This window comes from Lucilia sericata, unplaced genomic scaffold, assembly GCF_015586225.1.
Source record: "Lucilia sericata isolate MDLA Ls3-8-SP2 unplaced genomic scaffold, ASM1558622v1 Contig000279F_arrow, whole genome shotgun sequence".
Taxonomy (NCBI): domain Eukaryota; kingdom Metazoa; phylum Arthropoda; class Insecta; order Diptera; family Calliphoridae; genus Lucilia; species Lucilia sericata.
In genome coordinates, this window is record NW_023994304.1 from 388,404 (window position 1) to 409,882 (window position 21,479).

At 32.9% G+C, this 21,479-nt stretch overlaps 1 protein-coding gene across 2 annotated transcripts in view; it reads left to right on the forward strand.

Moving 5' to 3' along the window:
- The window catches only part of LOC119603184, a 96,095-nt gene that overhangs the window by 59,130 nt on the left and 15,486 nt on the right, over nucleotides 1–21,479 (forward strand). The gene's annotated exons all lie outside the window — the stretch shown is intronic.

A 21,479-nucleotide genomic window follows, 5' to 3' on the forward strand; every position in this document is an offset into this window, starting at 1 on the left:
TGGTCAGGAAGCTTGAAGGAGACTTCCGTTCCCGAATGTGCTATGTAAAAGTCACTGCCTACACCATGGTTTGATTTTGAGCTATAAGGTGAACACCTTATACGATCCGTCATGGAGGATTGTTTCCATCACATTTGGATCGTGTTGGATATTCACTGAAAAGCTTCTATCAAAAGACGTTTTGGCAATGCAATAGTCGATATTGTTAGTGATCTCTCCTAGACAATTGAGAATGGTAGAGTGACCTGACTGAATCATTTGCCACATAACAACTGTATTGAGTCTAATGGCCGCGTTGAGGCCAACCTCTTGAGCCATTAGATCAATAGGTAGCCATCCCATCATGACAAAAAGAGCCTTTGATGGGGTGGTGCGAAGGGCCCCCGTTATCAACAGAGCTGATGTACGAAGGATTGCCTCAAAACTTTTACGGTGTGAGACCTTTTGTACAGACTTCCACCACACAAGTGCACCATACAGTAGTATGGACATGACTACCATGTCAAAGAGCCATTTGGTGTTCTTAGGGTTTATGCCCCATGCACAGTGGGGCAGAATCGAAATTTTTTGGAAATAAATCTGGCATTTCTAAACGGCTGATCCGATCGGGATAAAATTTGGCGTGAGCGTAGCCAAGGAGTATTCGAGTTTAAGTTTTGAAGATTAACCCTGCAGATGCCCCAGGGACGGCGCTGTGGCGGCTCAAAGTAGGGTACCTACGACATGTAAAATTTTTAAACTCGTGCCATTTTTTGTTTTTCACCCAAATACAAAGAATTTTATATTTTCGACGAGATCTTGAAAAAACATGCTTGGACATACTACTTATCTCTTATAATATCCGAGTTATAGGCATTTAAAAATTTAGTGATACAAAATTTACCATACCTTGGTCCGCCTTTTTTTGAATACCGGGCGTAATTTTGGACTCAATTTTTCCTTGTTAGTTAGACAACAAAATTTCCAATAATATGCAAAAAATTTCAATCAATCAATATCATTTACAGATCCAAAAATATACGTTTTTTAATTTAAAAATTCAAAAAATTTTAGATTTTTGCCGTTTTTTTGCCAAAAATGTGTCTTAACTCTTTTATTAATAAAATAAAATTTTCTTTAAGAACATATAACAATTTTATAGTTTTCTAAAAGGTATCTTTGAAAATGTTGCCACTGCGTCCTTCCGAATATGACCTATTTTTTATCAAAACTTCAACTTTGGGCGACATGTTCTAAAATCCCAAAGCTGGGATCAGAAAACTGAAAGCAGTTTTGGAAACCTCAATATGTTTTCTATTTACTCCAAAAGTATTTTCCCAGCCCTGAAAGAAATGTGGACCCTATGGGCAAAAAAGTAAAAAATCCCATTTTTGGGATTTTTTTTTGCATTTTCTTATTTGAAATGACAAATTTAACAAGCGTTGAAATTTTCATTGAGTTTTGTTCATAAATAAAGATTTTGTCATATATTACATATTTGTTTAATTTCTAAAACTATGATTTTAATCAAAATTTTAATAGGGTCGCAGATAGCTACAACAATTTAGTCCTTATTTATCCCTTAATATCTTTTTTTAGTTAGATATGAAAATTCTCGATTCTTTACAAAAATTTTCAAGCCAATATCTCAATTACATTCAAAAGTATGTTCATTTAAACCTGTATCCTTTAATTTCATATTTTAGTATTAAATATGACAGAACATATTTAAATCTTATATTTACCTATTTTAATTTTTTAGTTTGGAATACCTGTATTTAGTTTGGAATACCTGTATCGGAAATGACAAGAATTGGTATATAAGTAAACTTCTCAGATTTTAAGTACCATATTTAATAAATCTACAATGAAGATTACATTAAAGTACGAAGAGTTGTGTTCCGTTTTATGGAGTGTATCTTCAAAAGGGCCAGAAAGAATTGAAGACATTTCAAATTATATAAAAACTACATATAGTAGAAAAGTAGACAAAACAGGCATATCAAAAATTTAAAACTTTTTGATGTAAAAAGTAAGTCTGTGGATGGAAATCAAAAGAAATTTCGATTAAAATTTTGTAGTTGGATGGAAACTACTACGGAAATCTCAACTTACAACACATCAACAGGAACGCCTTGCAAGTCATGCGAAGACTTATGTTCAAGGTCAAAAAAAAAAAAAGAGGGTCACACAAAAACTTTTTTCAATCTCAAATGAGGAAATTGCTGATACATTTAACGAAATGCTGAAAAAGGAAAACCAACCTATGGATGCCGTACATATTGCAACTATTCTTCCTAATGCATCACCAAAACGACTTAAGCGAATTGTGGAAAGTATACCAACTCCAACATCACCTATCCTACCATCACCTATTGCTGTTAATGATGTGGAAGCTTGTAGTGATATATCATCTTTGCTCGAAAACACAGCATCAAGAATTGTGTCAGACTTTTCAGAAGACCAACTAAGGAAAATTCATAACTGTGATGTTGTCTTAATGTGTAAGTGGGGATGTGACGGTTTATCAGCACTTCCAGAATTAAAACAAGCTTGTGGAAGTCGGACATTAGCAGACTACAAAAGTGTATTTATGTCATCATTAGTGCCATTACGAATTCGTTCATATTCCCTTAATCCATCATCGTCAAGCATCGGAAATTCATTTGAAGATATATGGATCAATACAACTCCGGGTTCAAAAAATTTTTGTAGAGCCATTGGATTTGAATTTATAGAGGAGTCAAAGAAAACAACAAAAGATTTAGTGGAATATTTAAAAAATGAAATAAATGCACTGGAGCCCATTTGCATAAAAATAAAAGAAATTCTCTATTAACGTATCATATCAGCTAAGCTTAACAATGATTGATGGAAAGGTCAGCAATGCCATAACAGAAACTTCTTCCTTCTGGAGATGCTCAATATGTAATGAGAAAAAGTCGCAATTCTCAAATATAAACAGAAGCAGAAGTATTAATGAAGAAGTCCTGTCTTTCGGAATTTCACCACTTCATGCCAGAATACGATTTTTGGATTACTTTTTACACATAGCATACGACCTCAAATATAGAAGTGTGCCAGAGAATCTTACTAAATCAACAAAAAATAATGAAGAATTGAAAGAACTGAGAGCTGCGGAAAAAAGCAGAATACAAGAAGAATTTAAAGTTCAGATGGGATTAAACATCGACAAACCACTTTCAAGTTGCGGTAGTACAAATGACGGTAATACGGCGAGAAAGTTTTTTCGTGATTTTGAAATTACTTCAAAAATAACTGGAATCGACAAGGAGTTGCTTCGAAGAGTTAACACTATTTTAATGGCACTGAATAGTAAACATAAAATTAATGGAAATCGATTTGGGGAATATACATCTGAAATTTCTAAATTACTTGTATGTCTGTATCCATGGAGGGAACTAACACCAACAGTACACAAAGTATTGTGTCATGGTCAAATAATAATTGAATCGAATATTCTTCCACTTGGAGAGTTAACAGAAGAAGCCCAGGAAGCGAGGAATCGAGATTTTAAGCATGTTTAACTATTCAGCTCAAGAAAATGCTCCAGGCAATCACAGAATGAAGATATTTTTAATAGTTTACTTCTATCTTCTGATCCTGTTCTTTCAACTATGCGAAAAAGATGGATTTGTTATGAAACTCTATCATCTCAAAACAAGGAAGATTTAAAGGACTTATATTACCTTCTGGATATGTATACCGATATGACAGATTATTTTATAGAAAATAAGTAGTGTTAGGAATTAACTATATAAGTAGGTTGTAAGAATTAATTGTATTATGTTTAAGATAAACAGTTCAAATAAAAAAAGCTATTATACTAACTGATGATATTGTATTAAATTGTGTTTTCTATTTCGGTGGGCGGGAAAGGTGGTTTGTGTTTGGTGATTTAGGTGTTGTTGTGCGTGGCTCATAATAAAATTATAATTTTTTTATTGTATATACAATGTTATAGTCTTTAATAAAATAATTAACTAAATAATTTTTAAAAATTGTCCAAATATTTTATTCAACACCAAATGTATGTTCTGTTATACTTAATACTAAAATATGAAAAAGATGAAATTAAAGGACACAGGTTTAAATGAACATATTTTTGAATGTAATTGAGATATTGGCTTGAAAATTTTTGTAAAGAATCGAGAATTTTCATATCTAACTAAAAAAAGATATTAAGGGATAAATATGGACTAAATTGTTGTAGCTATCTGCAACCCTATTAAAATTTTGATATAAATCATAGTTTTAGAAATTAAACAAATATGTAATATATTACAAAATCTTTATTTATGAACAAAACTCAATGAAATTTTCAACGCTTGTTAAATTTGTCATTTCAAATAAGAAAATGCAAAAAATGGGATTTTTTAAATTTTTGCCCATAGGGTCCACATTTCTTTCAGGGCTGGGAAAATACTTTTGGAGTAAATAGAAAACATATTGAGGTTTCCAAAACTGCTTTCAGTTTTCTGATCCCAGCTTTGGGATTTTAGAACATGTCGCCCAAAGTTGAAGTTTTGATAAAAAATAGGTCATATTCGGAAAGACGCAGTGGCAACATTTTCAAAAATAGGACAAGTTTTTTACGCCAAAGCGTTCTGCGTAAAGATACCTTTTAGAAAACTATAAAATTGTTATATGTTCTTAAAGAAAATTTTATTTTATTAATAGAAGAGTTAAGACACATTTTTGGCAAAAAACGGCAAAAATCTAAAATTTTTTGAATTTTTAAATTAAAAAACGTATATTTTTGGATCTGTAAATGATATTGATCTGAAATTTTTTGTATATTATTGGAAATTTTGTTGTCTAACTAACAAGTCCATTTGGTCCAAAATTACGCCCGGTATTCAAAAAAAAGGCGGACCAAGGTATGGTAAATTTTGTATCACTAAATTTTTAAATGCCTATAACTCGGATATTATAAGAGATAAGATCTCGTCGAGCGCTTTCAGAAAATATAAAATTTTTTATTTGGATGAAAAACATAAAAACGGCACGAGTTTAAAAATTTTACATGTCGTAGGTACCCTACTTTGAGCCGCCACAGCGCCGTCCCTGGGGCATCTGCGGGGTTCATCTTCAAAACATAAACTCGAATACTCCTTGGCTACGCTCACGCCAAATTTTATACCGATCGGATCAGCAGATTTATTTCCAAAAAATTTCGATTCTGCCCCACTGTGCCATGATTTACCAATTGCTCTTTTACACGTGTATAAGGCCGCAGCCGCGTTTGACACCCCAGATTGAGTGTTCAAATGCCATGATAGTTTTGAATCCAGGATAACTCCCAGATATTTAGCACTATCTGATAACTTCAATTCAACCCCATTCAATCGTGGGAGAGTGAAGGTGGGTATCTTGTACTTCTTAGTAAAGAGAACAAGTTCCGTTTTCGATGGATTTACACCAAGGCCACTGACGTTGCTCCACGTGCTGAGTGTCTTGAGTGCAGTCTCCATCCTTTGCAATAAAGTATCCAGATATTTGCCAGATACTACTACAGACACATCGTCTGCATACGCTATTACCTTAAATCCCATAGATCTGAGATCCATAAGAAGTGGGTTCAACGCTAGGTTCCACAGAAGTGGAGATAGAACTCCTTATTGTGGGGTACCGCGATTTGCCACTTTTGTGACATTTGCTGCTCCCATTTCGGAGATAATGATCCGTTGATGTAGGCATGTTGAGATGCTGATAGATAGTCAGGTTTGATATGCATTCTGAGATGCAGATCAATTATCCTTTCCAAAGTTTTGAGAAGAAAGGAGGATAGACTAATTGGTCTAAAATCCTTTGGCTTCGTGTGAGAGGTCTTTGCTCCTTTCGGTATGAAGACCACTGTGCACTTGGTCCAAGGTTCGGGTATATAAGACCATTTTAGGCAGGCATCATATATATATATATATATATATATATATATATATATATATATATATATATATATATATATATATATATATATATATATATATCCGCGTTAGCCAAGGCATGAGATGGACAGCATTGTATTGCAAATCCGCAGGTATTATACCGTCAGGACCCGGTGATTTGTAGGGGTCGAAACTGTTTATCGCCCAGTTGATCTTATCTTCATTTATAGATATTCCTGTATCAGCTGGGAGATCTGCAGACTGCATGTCAGTCCCGTTTTCCGGGGATTGACAGCCTGGAAAGTGAGTGGCCATTAAAACTTCTAAGGATTCTTGGCTACTGGTCGTCCAACTGCCACATGGTTTCTGAATGAAACTTGGGACAGGAGGAGTAGATGATAAGATTTTGCGCAGACGACTGGTCTCAGAAGAACCTTCCACGCCGCTACAGAAGGCTCTCCAGGATTTGCGCTTTGCATTTCTTATCAGGTTTTTGAAACGATTAACCGAGGTCTTGTAAGAAATCCAGTTTCCTGTTTTCTTTGCCTCGTTAAACAGTCTGCGCGTCTCTTTCCGAGATTTCGCAATGTCCGCAGAGCACCATGGGGGCCTGCATCTGCCTTTAGCATGTTCTGTTTGCAAGACAGTGAAGTCGCGTGTTTGAAAGCTTGATTTATGGTTTCAACCGCGTTTTCTATGTCCGATCGGTTCTCGATGATCGGTCCTGGAGTGAACGTGAGATTAGTCCCATTTGCATTTCCCAATCTGTTCGTCTCCTGTTTGTAAAGGGCCACATTGTCAACTACGATTTCAAAATCGATGTACTGATGGTCAGAGAAAGAGCAGTCACTTGAGACTCCCTTATCCTATCATGATGCATTGAACTAACCAGCGTAATGTCAAGAACTTCTCTTCTATTTGAAACAATAAAGGTCGGTTCGGATCCTGAATTTAGAATATCAAGATTATTGCTTAGAATGAAGTTAAAAATTGACTCACCTCTAGCGTTTATGTCCGAGCTACCCCAGACAGTGTGATGGGCATTTGCATCAGCCCCCATGATGATCGACATACTCTTCGAATTTGCCATCTCCATGGATCTGCAGGCCAGGTTGTTTGGTGGCTGGTCGCTGTGGTCTTGAGCAATGTACGCCGAGATAACCAATATAGCACCTACACTGGTCTCCCATATGGCTGCTACGCACAGTGGTATAGGAAAAAAAAAAGAGGGAAATAATTCGGTAACTTCTAAACGGTTAATCCGATTTTAATGAAATTTGGTATGCACAAAGAGGAGGTGTTGTCGAGTTTAGGTTTTGAATTTGGACCTTATAGGCCAACCAGGGGCCCGGCGGGGGGTCCTCAAATTAGGAAACCTCGGCTATGTTAAATTTTTAAAACGATCCTATTTCTTCATTTGAGTTCCGATTTAAAAAAAATTTCGTATATAGAATCTCCTCATCGAGCACTATAAAAAATGTAGCAGTAAATTATCTCTTATAGTTTAGGAGATATTCGCATTTGAATATTAAAATTTTAAAATTTTTACCGTCCTTACTTTAGTTTTTTTGATAATAGCAGGTCCAAATATTTCCGATTTTCGCCATTTTTTTTTATTTGCTTAACAACAAGTTTATATACGAAGCAGTGAAAGAATTATGTAAAAATCATGACTGAGTCCAAAGTTATAGGCATTTAAATTTAAAAAATTAAAAAAAGGCGATTTTTTGTCATTTTTTTGGGAAAAAAGTATCTTTTTCTTTTTAAGTTATCTAAAAAGTTTCTAAGAAGATGTATATAGAATTTATACTTTTTGGAAAGCTGACTTAACATAAAATACGATAAATGAAACAAAACCTAAAAATTTTTGATACCGAGGGGACCAGGTCCATCCAAAAAAACCCTATTTTTTATGGAAAATTAAATTTTGAGCAAAAATTCTCAAATCGCATAGTCGATATCAAATTATAGTGACCTGTTTTATATGACCCAATAAGTTCTTAATCATTTTGTAACGGGTTTCGATAACCCCGCCCCTGGTATGGATATAATAGGCAAAAAACCAAAAAATCCCATTTTTGGGGTTTTTTAAAACTTTTTTGGGAATTCCGGGATTTCTAATAAGAAAATTCGAAATTTTTATTTAATTTTGGATTTTGAGTAAAAAAATCTACCTAACTGTAAAATTTCATCAAAAAATATTCATAAATAAAATTTTTATTGCAATTTGAAAAATTTGTATCTTCGCAAAAACTGAATAAAAAACATTTTTTAATTTTTTTTAAAAAAAGTATTCCGCGAATTTTTTAATTTTCAAAAATTATATACAGTTTTGAAAAATAGACAAAATTACCTTTCCATTGATATATAACATGCCTACCTAATGTTTTTTAAGTGACAAATTAATTAGGGAAAACTCAACATCTTTTAGAAAATTTACCTAGCACTATTATTTTCATCCATATATGTAACAAATTTAAGAGTTAACCTTATGGATGAAAATAATAGTGCTAGGCAAATTTTCTAAAAGATGTTGAGTTTTCCCTAATTAATTTGTCACTTAAAAAACATTAGGTAGGCATGTTATATATCAATGGAAAGGTAATTTTGTCTATTTTTCAAAACTGTATATAATTTTTGAAAATTAAAAAATTCGCGGAATACTTTTTTTAAAAAAAATTAAAAAATGTTTTTTATTCAGTTTTTGCGAAGATACAAATTTTTCTAATTGCAATAAAAATTTTATTTATGAATATTTTTTGATGAAATTTTACAGTTAGGTAGATTTTTTTACTTAAAATCCAAAATTAAATCAAAATTTCGAATTTTCTTATTAAAAATCCCGGAATTCCCAAAAAAGTTTTAAAAAATCCCAAAAATGGGATTTTTTAGTTTTTTGCCTATTATATCCATACCAGGGGCGGGGTTATCGAAACCCGTTACAAAATGATTAAGAACATATTGGGTCATATAAAACAGGTCACTATAATTTGATATCGACTATGCGATTTGAGAATTTTTGCTCAAAATTTAATTTTCCATAAAAAATAGGGTTTTTTTGGATGGACCTGGTCCCCTCGGTATCAAAAATTTTTAGGTTTTGTTTCATTTATCGTACTTTATGTAAAGTCAGCTTTCCAAAAAGTATAAATTCTATATACATCTTCTTAGAAACTTTTTAGATAACTTAAAAAGAAAAAGATACTTTTTTCCCAAAAAAATGACAAAAAATCGCCTTTTTTTAATTTTTTAAATTAAAATGCCTATAACTTTGGACTCAGTCATGATTTTTACATAATTCTTTCACTGCTTGATATATAAACTTGTTGTTAAGCGAATAAAACAAAATGGCGAAAATCGGGAATATTTGGACCTGCTATTATCAAAAAAAACTAAAGTAAGGACGGTAAAAATTTTAAAATTTTAATTTTCAAATGCGAATATCTCCTAAACTATAAGAGATAATTTACTGCTATGACAACATTTTTTATAGTGCTCGATGAGGAGATTCTATATACGAAATTTTTTTTAAATCGGAACTCAAATGAAGAAATAGGATCGTTTTAAAAATTTAACATAGCCGAGGTGTCCTAATTTGATGACCCCCCGCCGGGCCCCTGGTTGGCCTATAAGGTCCAAATTCAAAACCTAAACTCGACAACACCTCCTCTTTGTGCACACCAAATTTCATTAAAATCGGATTAACCGTTTAGAAGTTACCGAATTATTTCCCTCTTTTTTTTTTTTCTATACCACTGTGCTACGGTGTCTTCATCACTGAAATCAGAAAGAATGAAGATGTTGAGACTGCTTTTGGCTACTATACAGGATCGAATCTTACCAGATCCTTTTGCGTACAGTAGAATATGGCTTTTCATACCTTTCTTGGTGAATCTAGGGTTCCTGGACTAGGGCGAGCTCCTCCCCACTTACGCCCATTCGGAGGAGCAGTGCAGCCGAGGCTGCTTTGGAGTGGTGGAGAATAATTTGGGTTACTCTCCTTTTTTGTCTTTATATAACACTGTGACATTGGCGTCCTCCTTGTCAGAGGCAAGGAGATCGTTCTCGTCAACTGACTCTTCCTCCTCCTTAACCAACTTAGAAGTTGTTTAACTCAGCGAAAGGTCAGTCTCGTCGCAAGACATATCCTCAGCGGATTGATCGGGATCATCCTGTTCCAATAGTCCCTTGTCGTCGCCTTGGTAGACACGAAGGAAAATCGACTCGAAACAGTAGTAGACCTTCCCTTGTCTCTCGCGAAGCGGCGCACTCTGTTGTGAAACCAACCGCCGTCCTCACACTGTGTGGGGGGGTACCAGGTTTCTGTGTAAGAACTTCCCAGAACACCCCCATCAGCTTTTTTCGCACTATGTCCCATCTAGATGGAGACATAGCGCCATCAATGTCACCCCTGTCGATGACAGCACGCGTGAATTGGTTCTCAACTACTTCACCGAGGGTCCTGTCATGAGGCTTGGGGGCAACGGTTTCGGACGTTTTGTCCCGGGCTGCTGGCCCTGAAGATTAGCCTCCTCCCCAGAACGTTGCCGTTTAGGCGCGTCTTTAGACGAGAGGGGGGGACTCTTCTCCAGAACGGCCAATTTCCCTTAGCCCATTCTAGAGAGGACTTGTCCTCTTTACTTAGCGACTCAACTGGCTTGCCAGCTAAGCGCGCTAGAATTTTGGCGGCGGAACGCCGTTGTAGGAAGGCCCTTCTTGCTGGTGTTACGTGCCTGGGGGTCTTATTATTCGCCGTAGTGGCATTGGGTGATGCCGTTTGAGAACCCGAAATCTTGTTCGCAGTTCCCTCGTGCATAACCGGCACTGGGGTTGCTACATTGGCTTTGGTGGCCTTGGTAGTCCCCGAAACAGGGGGTTTTATCGGCATTTTGCCAATACGGACCTGAGCTGCTTTTGAGGTACTTGGGGTGACGTCCAGAGGTACCTCGCTGCTTATTTTTGTTGATATGGTTTTGCGACTGCAGGATCCAGGCATCCCTAAATCGGCAGACGCTTTTGTTTTGGGTTTGGCGCCGGTAGCATTCAGACTAGCCCGACCCGGTGTCTGCGCCGGACTAACCTGGGTGGCAGTAGCACTCGACTTTCCACAGGCTGTCGCCTTCGCCGTGGGGGTAGGGTCTCCGGAGATTATTAGGCCCCTTACCGGATACGCGGGGCACGGTTTCTTGTCTGACATTGGACATTAAAACGGTGTGCATTTTATACTTGCTGCCAAGTATATGATTCTGCATATGATGTGCTTGCAGACCACCAAGCCGCCCAATGTGGGAACAGACGCTGGTGGATTTAGACGGACCGTCGTGGAGTTTAGGGATCTAAAGATCCCGAACGGACTATACTGTCAAAAGATACACATCCGAAGGATGAGTAGAGATCGTGGGAGGGGTAATTCTTAGTATGTGCTCGTCATGAGCCCCTCTGGCATGGGTAGCCCTACCAGCACGGCCTGCATGGGTCATCACACATAAGCCTTCGCATCGCGTCAAGATGACTACCCGTCGCGAAGGGTAGCGTGAATTCATTTAAGATGAGTTAAAACAAAAAACTTTAGCAGAGATTACGGAAAAAATAATCATTCCTTCTTTCAGAGTCATTTATGTGTATTAATGAATTTCAAAGTTTAAAAGTCCGATTTTACTGATGATACAAATGAGCAGCAATATTAAAAATATTTATTTCAATATCTATTTAATCTAGAAATAAAAGTATTTTTTAGATTTTTTTTTTTTTCATAAGTTTTTAGATTTATACTTCGATGGATCGGTTATTTAACCCTACTGCAATACCTGCCCATTGGAGCAGCTACTTGGGGACACTTGACTTTTCCCTAGGACACGTCAATGCTAGTAAAGTAACTAGCAAAAGAGCTAGTAATGCGACTGACTCCCAGGAACCCATTTGGAGATTACCATGCATTGACTACCTCTTGACAGTCTCATTGTAGACTGTAGAGTGAAGATTGACTTCTTCGTAGGACAAGCCCATGTTAAAATGGTTGGTAACCTGGGTAGTCGGGTGGCTAGGGGCCACCATAAGTGGTATGTCAAGTGGTTCGGGACTGACCCGTCGAACTGCTGGGATGTTTGACGATATATACACATTAGAGTGTGTCGGTCTCTATGGACAAAAAAAGTTGTGTCAATCACCCCCCAGGATTAAAGAAATGTTAATAACATTTCCAAAAATAGAAAAATAATTTTTTTTGCCACGACTAGAAATACCGCCCTTTTTGTTTTTTATATATTACGTCGTTATTTTAAGTCCGATCGCTACATATGATATATCAATTTGTTTGGCTTGGCTGTAGCTACATTTCACCCTTAGACGATTTTTAAATTAGACGTAACATTCTATGTCCGACTTCTGATATCTCGGATCCTTCCCCAAAATCTGAAACTGTGGCTATACAATAATAAAGAGCATTCAATTATATGAAATATGGGCTTTTGAAATGCTCACTTTTATGCATATATAGCTATTTTATAGATATGTATTATGTTCAAATATTCCTTATCGACCGTTCTCACAACAAATAATTAATTTGCCAGGAAAACCTGTAGAATTTTTTTTAATGAATTATAAAACTGTTATTTGTTCAGTTACAAACCCTTCCAGATCCTACTTCTTATCAAAACAGGATTGTTTATTATATCCTACAGCACTATAATGGTTTAGCTTTATCCATCCTAATTGTAATCGAACTACAGTCGAAATTTTCCAGATAATTCGATGCAAATTGAATTAAATCGGTCCATTATTCCCCTAGCCCTCATACAACCGTACTCCACGAATAGGGCTATGGAGCTCTTAATAATGGCTTTAAGGTCGTTAATATCCTCTTAAACACTACAATTATGATGAAATTCTGCATATATGTATATCTCTTATAAGAACATAAATCCCTCCACCAAATTTTAATAGTCTCAGAAAATTAGTTTTTCATCAATAAATTGCTCAAATAATATATGGAAATTAAGACAAAATTCAATATAAATGCTATATTAAATAATAAATCACATTTTCGATATGCTCATATCTGGTATCATATGGTCGGCCATTCCCGATTATTCTTTTTTTAGTAGTTTTAATTATTTCAAGAACTTCTTTAAATATGTAACTATTCAAAAGAATGGTTAATTTATCATAAAATAAATTTATCACATTTTATTAAAATTAGTATAAACATTTTTCAAAATTGTTAAAAAAAAAAAAAAAAAAAAAAAACAAGAAACATGCAAGTAGTTGTGTGGAAATAACATGAAAAACATTTTTATAAAACTTAGCATAACACTATAATTTTTCATCGATTTTTGTGAAATAAAATTTTTGTTTTTTATGTACCTACGTAATTTTGTTAACAATTAATAGAATTAAATGCTGAATAAAATGATCTTTTGTTAAGATAGGCGGTAGGATGCAATTTTTGTATTGTAAATTAATTTGAAAAAAATAGTTTTTGACCACATCCCTAGCAAATAAATTGTTTGTAGTTAGAACTTTACAGGTATTTTTAAATACCTGTGAAATAGATCTTTATGCAAAAAAGTGGGCATTTTAAAAGCCTATATTTCATAAAATTAAATGTACTTTATTCCAGTATAGCCACATTTTTAGATTTTGGGGAAGGATCCGAGATATCAGAAGTCGTGCAAGGAATATGACGTCGAAATACAAAATGGTCTAAGAGTGCAATATAGCTACATTTAATTGATATATGCCATGTTACGATCGGACTTAAAATGGCGGCGTAATATATAAAAAACTAAAAGGGCGGTATTTCTAGGCGTGGCAAAAATATATTTTTTATATTTTTGGAAATGTTATTAACATATCTTTAATCGTAGGGGGTGACTGACTCAACTTTATTACACATACATGCAGTGATGCCAGGAGATTTTTTTCAGAAATCCCTACGCTTATGAGAAAAAATCCCTTTTTTCCCTACACCCACTTTTTATTTTCCCTACATTTTTCCCTACACTACTTTTTTCCATTTTTTTCAAAGTTTATCTTAAAAAAATACGAAAATAACATCAAAAACTAAAATATTAGCTCCGTTTTATAATATACATATATGTATGTATTTTTTTTTAATTTTTAGGAATGAAATTTCTAGAATTTAAATTTTAAATTTTTTTTCTTTCAATTTTACATCATACAAATCTTCCAACCCTGACTCTTCAGTTAAGATTAAAAAAAACAATTGAAAGATTTATGGCAGTATATCGAATCGTGATAAAAATTTATTTTATGTGCCTCCAACAAAAAAATTTTCATAAAATAATTATTTTAAATAAGGTTTACTTTTGCGTTTACTTTTTGCGGTTTACTTTTATAAATTTTCAGAACATTAAATTCATTTTTTCAATCCTGAGTTACTGCATTAAGCCCCCGACTACTCTATCTATAAGGAGTCAGAATATATCGCCCTACAGGATTGGCATAATCCAAAAAGTCGTTTCAAGAAAAATGGATATGAATATTTAATGACATTTAACTATTTTTTTAATAACTTTTAAACAAATCAAGGGGTTTTAAAAATCCAGATCCAGATAGTTGAGGTTAATATGTTTCTCATCTAAATTGAAATTAAATTTTTAGTTGTCTAATATTCACAAAAACGTGGGTTTTAGTTTTTACGTTTACAAAAAATCGATTTCACATCGAAAATAATAGACATATTTGAAATTTCATAAATCTATATGAAAGATTTTAGTATGTCGCATGTTTTGAAGACCTTAGTTCAAGAAAGCCGAATTTTGGATTATGCCAGTCTTGTAGCGATATGTAGGTACATATATTGTAGAAATTACAAGCGGAATTTTTACTAACGATACACTTAAAACTGATTTCATTTTTAATTTAAAAGTTTAATACATGAAAGAGTATATTTTTAGTTATTAAAAACTATGAAATTGAAAAATCCCTACAATTTGACAATAGTAAGAAATCTTTCCCTTTTTCCCTACACGTGAAATTTTTGAAAAAAATCCCTACAAAAAGGGAAAAATCCCTACACTTGGCATCACTGCATACATGCTTGGTTGCAATACTTTACGATTATTACTTTTGTCATTCTCTGATACCTACTATATATATGCGCTGGCCTTTATTAGTAGCTCTTTTTCTAGTTACTTTACTAGCTATTGACGTGTCCTATTAAAGTCAACTAACATAATGTAACGATTTTCCTGCTCAACCATTTATTCAACTCGACCTTGCTCAGGGAAATGGGGTGGGTGTTGTAGACATTACACAATCTTTAAAAAAATAATCAGGATTTTAAATTTTTTTTCTTTTTTTAAAACACATTTTTGGTACCAGATAAAATATATTATGGCATATGTGTTCCTTTCATAAATATCTAAACATCAACCTTATTTTTCGTCAAATTCAAAAATCTAAATTTAATTCATTATAATAAAATATTCATATTTTATTTGAAAACAAAAGAAAAGTATCAACAATTAAATAAAATATTAATTAAATAAATTATTAATGAATCCAAATATGTCAAATTACGCGGTGTGACAAAATTACAAAAAATCAATACTCTCATCGCGAGACCTAGTGAAGTTGTTAGGTCTAGTAGAGTAGATTACAGTACCATTTTTAGAATTTTCAATATACCTTAAAAATCGGAAGATATTGGAAAAAACGCTTTTTGTTGACTAGGCAGACCAAAAAATTATATCTCAAAGTTTTCTTAACCGATATAATATTTTTCAACTGTTTTGGAAAGAGTTTCCTTTGTACTTTTCAAAAAGTACACACACTTTTATATTTTTTACGGAAATGTGTAAAATATTTAGATCTAAATACAAATTATTTTTTTTTTAATTTTTTTACGATTCACGATAATTTTTAATCTACACTTTATTAGAAAACATATTTTTTAAATATTTTTTTATTTTAACCCATATTTTGATGAATAAAATAAGATATGACACGTTGAAATCAATTAAAAACTGACAGAAATAGAATTTTTTTCATAAAAACAAAAATTTACCAAATCTCTCTTTGCTGAAGTAAAATATCAACGTAAGATATGCAACACAAACATAAGCTTTATTATTCAAATTGATAATTTACTTTAGAATCAGATTTATCAGATTTCTACGTTTCATATCTTATTTTATTCATAAAAATATGGGCTAAAATAAAAAATATTTAAAAAATATTGTTGAGATTGATTTGATGTATCATGTTTTCAGGAGGGTAGTCTTGGTATCGCGTCTGGTTGGTTGTTGGACAATACACGGTGGACAATAAACGGTTTCTTCCGGGGAGTTTGTTTTAGTTTTTTGTTTGTTTTGTGGTTGTTTGTGAGTGCTGGTTGTGGTGTTGTTTTGTTGCACTGTTGTATGTTTTTTTGTTGTAGTTGTAGTTTGTCTTAATTATCACTTGTCTTGGTTTTGTTTGATGATTGTTTATTAAATAATTAAAATAAATTTTAATTTATAATTTGTTTTAGTTGATTGTTTTGTTTATGTTGTCTGATTTAGTGTGTGTGATCATATGTATTTAGTTGTCAAAATAGAAATGTCAAAATGTGGATCGTGGGATAATGCAGTGTTGCATGTGATGCCAGTATGGTTTAATACGACAAAAACAAAAACAGCGTTTCCAGGATTAAAGAGAAAATGAATTGAAAACTCGTGAAAATTTCTCTTTAGAATTCACGAAAGTTTTTCTTATATGTGTCGGATTGGAAAGTACGTTGATCCTTAACGTTAATATAGCAATTTAGGTGTATTGTATGTACATTTCTTTGTTTTTTTTTTTTTTTTGAAATAGGTCTTATTAAACAAGATTTTTTTGCACAGTTTTGATTGTTGAAGTTACAGTTAGGCTAACGATATTTTTTTTAATTAGTTACTAAGTTTTTCAGTTAGGTTTTATGTTAAAAGAAGTTGACTTGAAAACCTAGAAAAGATGAAGACAGTCGAGATTTGGCGATTGACGATAAAGGAAGCATAAAACTGAAAGTTAATAAAAAGTAAAAAAAAACAAAAAGGCATCAGATTAAAAGAAAGTTTGAACAAGTGTATAAGACAAGTATGTTGAGCCTAGTGAAGTGAAAAGGAACTGTGACCAAGACGTTCCAAAGGACAATACGAAGTCCAAAGGACATCATAAGAAGCCTGAATGGATTTGGTATTCATTCGAGACAAAGAATCCTATTTAAAATAATATAAACTGGTAACAAACAACGTAAAACCAGGTGACACAGTTGATTTAAAACAATAAGAAACATTATTACGTTTTATTAGTGCCCAAGGAGAATTTAAGTTCATTAGGGCCCTCTATGATTCAAAAACTTTATTATTGTCTAAAGTAATAGTGTGTCCAGGATGAAATATAAACAAACCGCCAGAGAGCCATCTATGACTCGAAAATTGAAACGTTAATATACTCCATTACTTGGTTAAATTAATACAGTACAAAAACATAGAATTGAATGTATCCAAGATTTAAACCCGTTAAAAAAATAAAAACAATAATTGTAGCAAAACTAATTTATAGTATAAGTGGCATTAGGGTAGTGTTAAGTTATTTAGGACAAAATTGTTTGATAAAAGAATTGTTTAGTCGTATGTTATAGTGTATTTATATATTTTAAAAGGATCAAACTTGTAGGAAATATGTTAAATAGGAAATATGTTAAATAGGTTAATTTAGTTCAGAAAATCCAAAAAAGGGTAAAATAGATAAGTTCCTTAAAAGAAATCCTTTAGAGAGCTCTGTCAGGGATTATATTAGGAACAAAATTTTTTTTGAGTTAATGTCGGAGCAGATTTAAGGTTCCAAACCTAAAGATATTAGTTGGTCCTTAATAAATTTGTCATTTGTGTGTGTTATTTTACTTTATGTTAATAGATAAGTTTTAGCATAGAATTAGTTTAAAAATTACAAAAGAGAGATTTAAAAAAAACAAGTAAGAGTGCTATATTCGGCTGAGCCGAATCTTAAATACCCTCCACCAGCTACTTTTATATTAATACTTTTCTAATTGATCAAATATATGTAGAAATAAGTTTTCTCACGTCTTAAATAGAAAAAATCCCAAATTTAAACAGCTTAAATCTATTACAATTCCAAGATTTATTGAACATTACAAACGCCATTTTCTTTACATTTTAACAGCTCTTAGCGATATTTAGTAATTTGCATATATGCGAGTTGTGAAAGATTTAAGGATTTTCAAAATACATATATATAATTTTGTTCTATACAAATTGATATTGCAACTAGTTAAATACGGTTAAAGCGCTTTTAAAGGCAGGACCTAGTATTGGAGATATGACCAATTATAGACCGATCGTAAAAAAATCTTTAAGCAAAATTTCTGTACATAAAAGCTATATTTCAGTCAAATTTTGTATCTATATCGTAATTTTGTAATAAGTTATGAGTGTTTATGTGATTTTCTGAAGGAAAACTTGTATGGGACCGACCGCACCCATGTTATGAACCGATCGTGAAAAAATCTTGAAATAGAATTTTTGTATACAAAACTAATATTTGTGCCAAATTTTGTATCAATAGCTTTATTTGGTAATGAGTAATGTGCGTTTAAGAGATTTTCGTAAAAGGACCTTGTATGGGAGCTATGACCAATTATGTATATAAAGAAAATTTCAAAATTCTGTATCTATATCATTTTTGGTAATGAATATTGTGCATTTAAGTGATTTTCTGGAAGGGACCTAGTATGAGAGCTATGACCAAATATGGACCGATCGTAAAACAATTTTATAGTATAATTTATGTATATAAGATCAACATTTTTGCTAAATGTATGGATACCAATATTTGGTAATGAGTTATGTGCGTTTAAGTGATTTTCGGGAGGAAACCTTGTGTGAGAGCTATGACCAAGGATGGACCGATCGTGAAAAAATTTTGAAATAACATTTATGTGTACAAAAATAAAATTTATGCCAAATATTTTATGGGCATCACTATTAGGCAATAAGCTATGTGCCTTTAAGTGTTTTTTTGAAAGGGACCTTGTTGGGAGCTACGATCAATTATGGACCGATAGGAAAACATTTTCACAGTAATATTTCTGTGCATATAAGCAATACTTGTACCAAATTTTATATGGATATCTTCATTAACTTATGAGTTATGTGGTTTTAGTGATTTTCGGGAGGGGACCTTGTATGGGAGCTATGGCCAATTATGGACCGATCGGAGAAAACTTTCAAAGTAATATTTCTTTATATATGAGCAATACTTGTGACAAACTTTATATGCATATCTTAATTTAGTAATGAGTTATGTGCGTTTAAGTGATTTTCGGGAGGGGACCTTGTATGGGAGCCATGACCAATTATGGACCGATCGGAAAAAAATTTCTCAGTAATATTTCTGTGCATATAAGCAATACATGTACAAACTTTTATATGGATATCTTACTTTAGTAATGAGTTATGTTCGTTTAAGTGATTTTCGGGAGGGGACCTTGTATGGGAGTTATCACCAATTATGGACCGATCGGAAAAAACTTTCATAGTAATATTTCTGTATATAAGAGCAATACTTGCACCAAATTTTATATGGATATCTTCATTTACTAATGAGTTATGTGGTTTTAAGTGAATTTCGGGAGGGGACCTTGTATGGGAGCTATGACCAATTATGGACCGATCCAAAAAAACTTTCATATTAATATTTCTGTATATAAGAACAATACTTGCACCAAATTTTATATGGATATCTTCATTTACTAATGAGTTATGTGGTTTTAAGTGATTTTCCGGAGGGGACCTTGTATGGGAGCTATGACCAATTATGGACCGATCGGAAAATAATTTAAGAATAATATTTCTGTGCATATGAGAAATACTTATTTCAAATTTTATATGGATATCTTTATTTAGTAATGAGTTATGCGCGTTTAAGTGATTTTCGGGAGGGGACCTTGTATGGGAGCTATGTCCAATTATGGTCCGATCCAGAAAATTTTTTCTCTGAATGAATTCGATTGACATAAGATTTTAATTTGTAAAATTTTGTGAAGATATCGATATTGTGACGGAAGTTATTAACAAAAAACCAATTTTCCGGGAATATGTACTTTTGTATGGGAGGTATATGAAATTGTGGACCGATTCTGGCAATTTTCAGCAGGAGTCAAGATCTTGTGCAGAAACGAATGTTTGCTGACTTTCATGAAATTATCTTGCATAGTTTTCGAGAAAATTACATCAGAATGTGTAAAAAATGCTTATTTTTTTCGAGGTTGTTTTAAATTTTGATTCATAACTTTTCCCGGTGTGAACGGATTTCGCTCATTTTCAATACCAAACTGCTTAGGACAACAATGAATATTTTCGGTGAATTTGGTTTACTTCCTTTGCTTCGTTTTAACGTGAGCGTGTTTTAGGCAGACAGACAGACAGACGGACATAGCTAAATTGACTCAGAATTTGATAAGGACCCAGAATATATATACTTTGTTGGGTCTCAGATGAATATTTCTTGGTGTTACACACGGAATGACAAAGTTATATATACCCTCTATCACCACTGATGGTGGTGGAGGGTATAAAATATATAGAAATAGAAAAGAAGATAAAAAACTTTGTATAAAAAGAGATAATAATATTTGAATTCATCCAGGGAATTATAAATAATTGTTGTTGATTTTTTTATATAAAACCATTCGGATATATATTAAAAAAAATTCAGAAGAATTAATGAAAAGGGAAAAGTTTATAGCAACTTAAATGTTTGCTTTCGCATAATTAAAAAGAATAGGAAACGGAAATGAAATTAAAACTTCAGAGGAAGTAAATATAAAACAATAATATATTGGTAAAAAAAACCCAAAATAGATAATAATAAATTGATAATTCTTGTTAAAATATTAAGCCACTAATAGTTAGTAAGTTATTTGTTTTGTTTATGTTTAGTATAAGTATATTTGTAATAAATTTGTTTAGAAAAGAAATGAACATTATGTGTTGGTAAATTGAAGAAGAAGGTTAGGTACAGTGGGCCGTCTTGGAAGATGAGCTTGTTGAGAACTTGATATAGGAAAAAGGGGTCATACAGGATAAAAAGATAATGACCAAGGTTGGGAGGGTGACGTAATGGGAATGACATATTTACCCATATTTATGTAGGTGTTATGTTCAATGTCAGTGTATTGTTTGTTTAGGTTGTGTTGAGGATCTTAAATTTCTTTGTTGGTACGAACAAGTGTGTGTATGCGGGTTGGGAATCCACGCCTCAAATGAGCTAGTCGAGGTGGCAACACACCCATGAGTAGAAAGAGGTTTCGTAACAATATGTTTTCAAATAAAGTGTGGTTCCAAAATGATCTTGAATTGTAAAAAAAATTTAAAAAAATATTAAAATTTGTATTTAGATCTAAATATTTTACACATTTCCGTAAAAAATATAAAAGTGTGTATACTTTTTAAAAAGGACAAAGGAAACTCTTCTCAAAACAGTTGAAAAATATTAAATCGGTTAAGAAAATTTTGAGATATAATATTTTTGGTCTGTCTTGTCAACAAAAAGCGTTTTTTCCAATATCTTCTTCTTTGGTCTGTC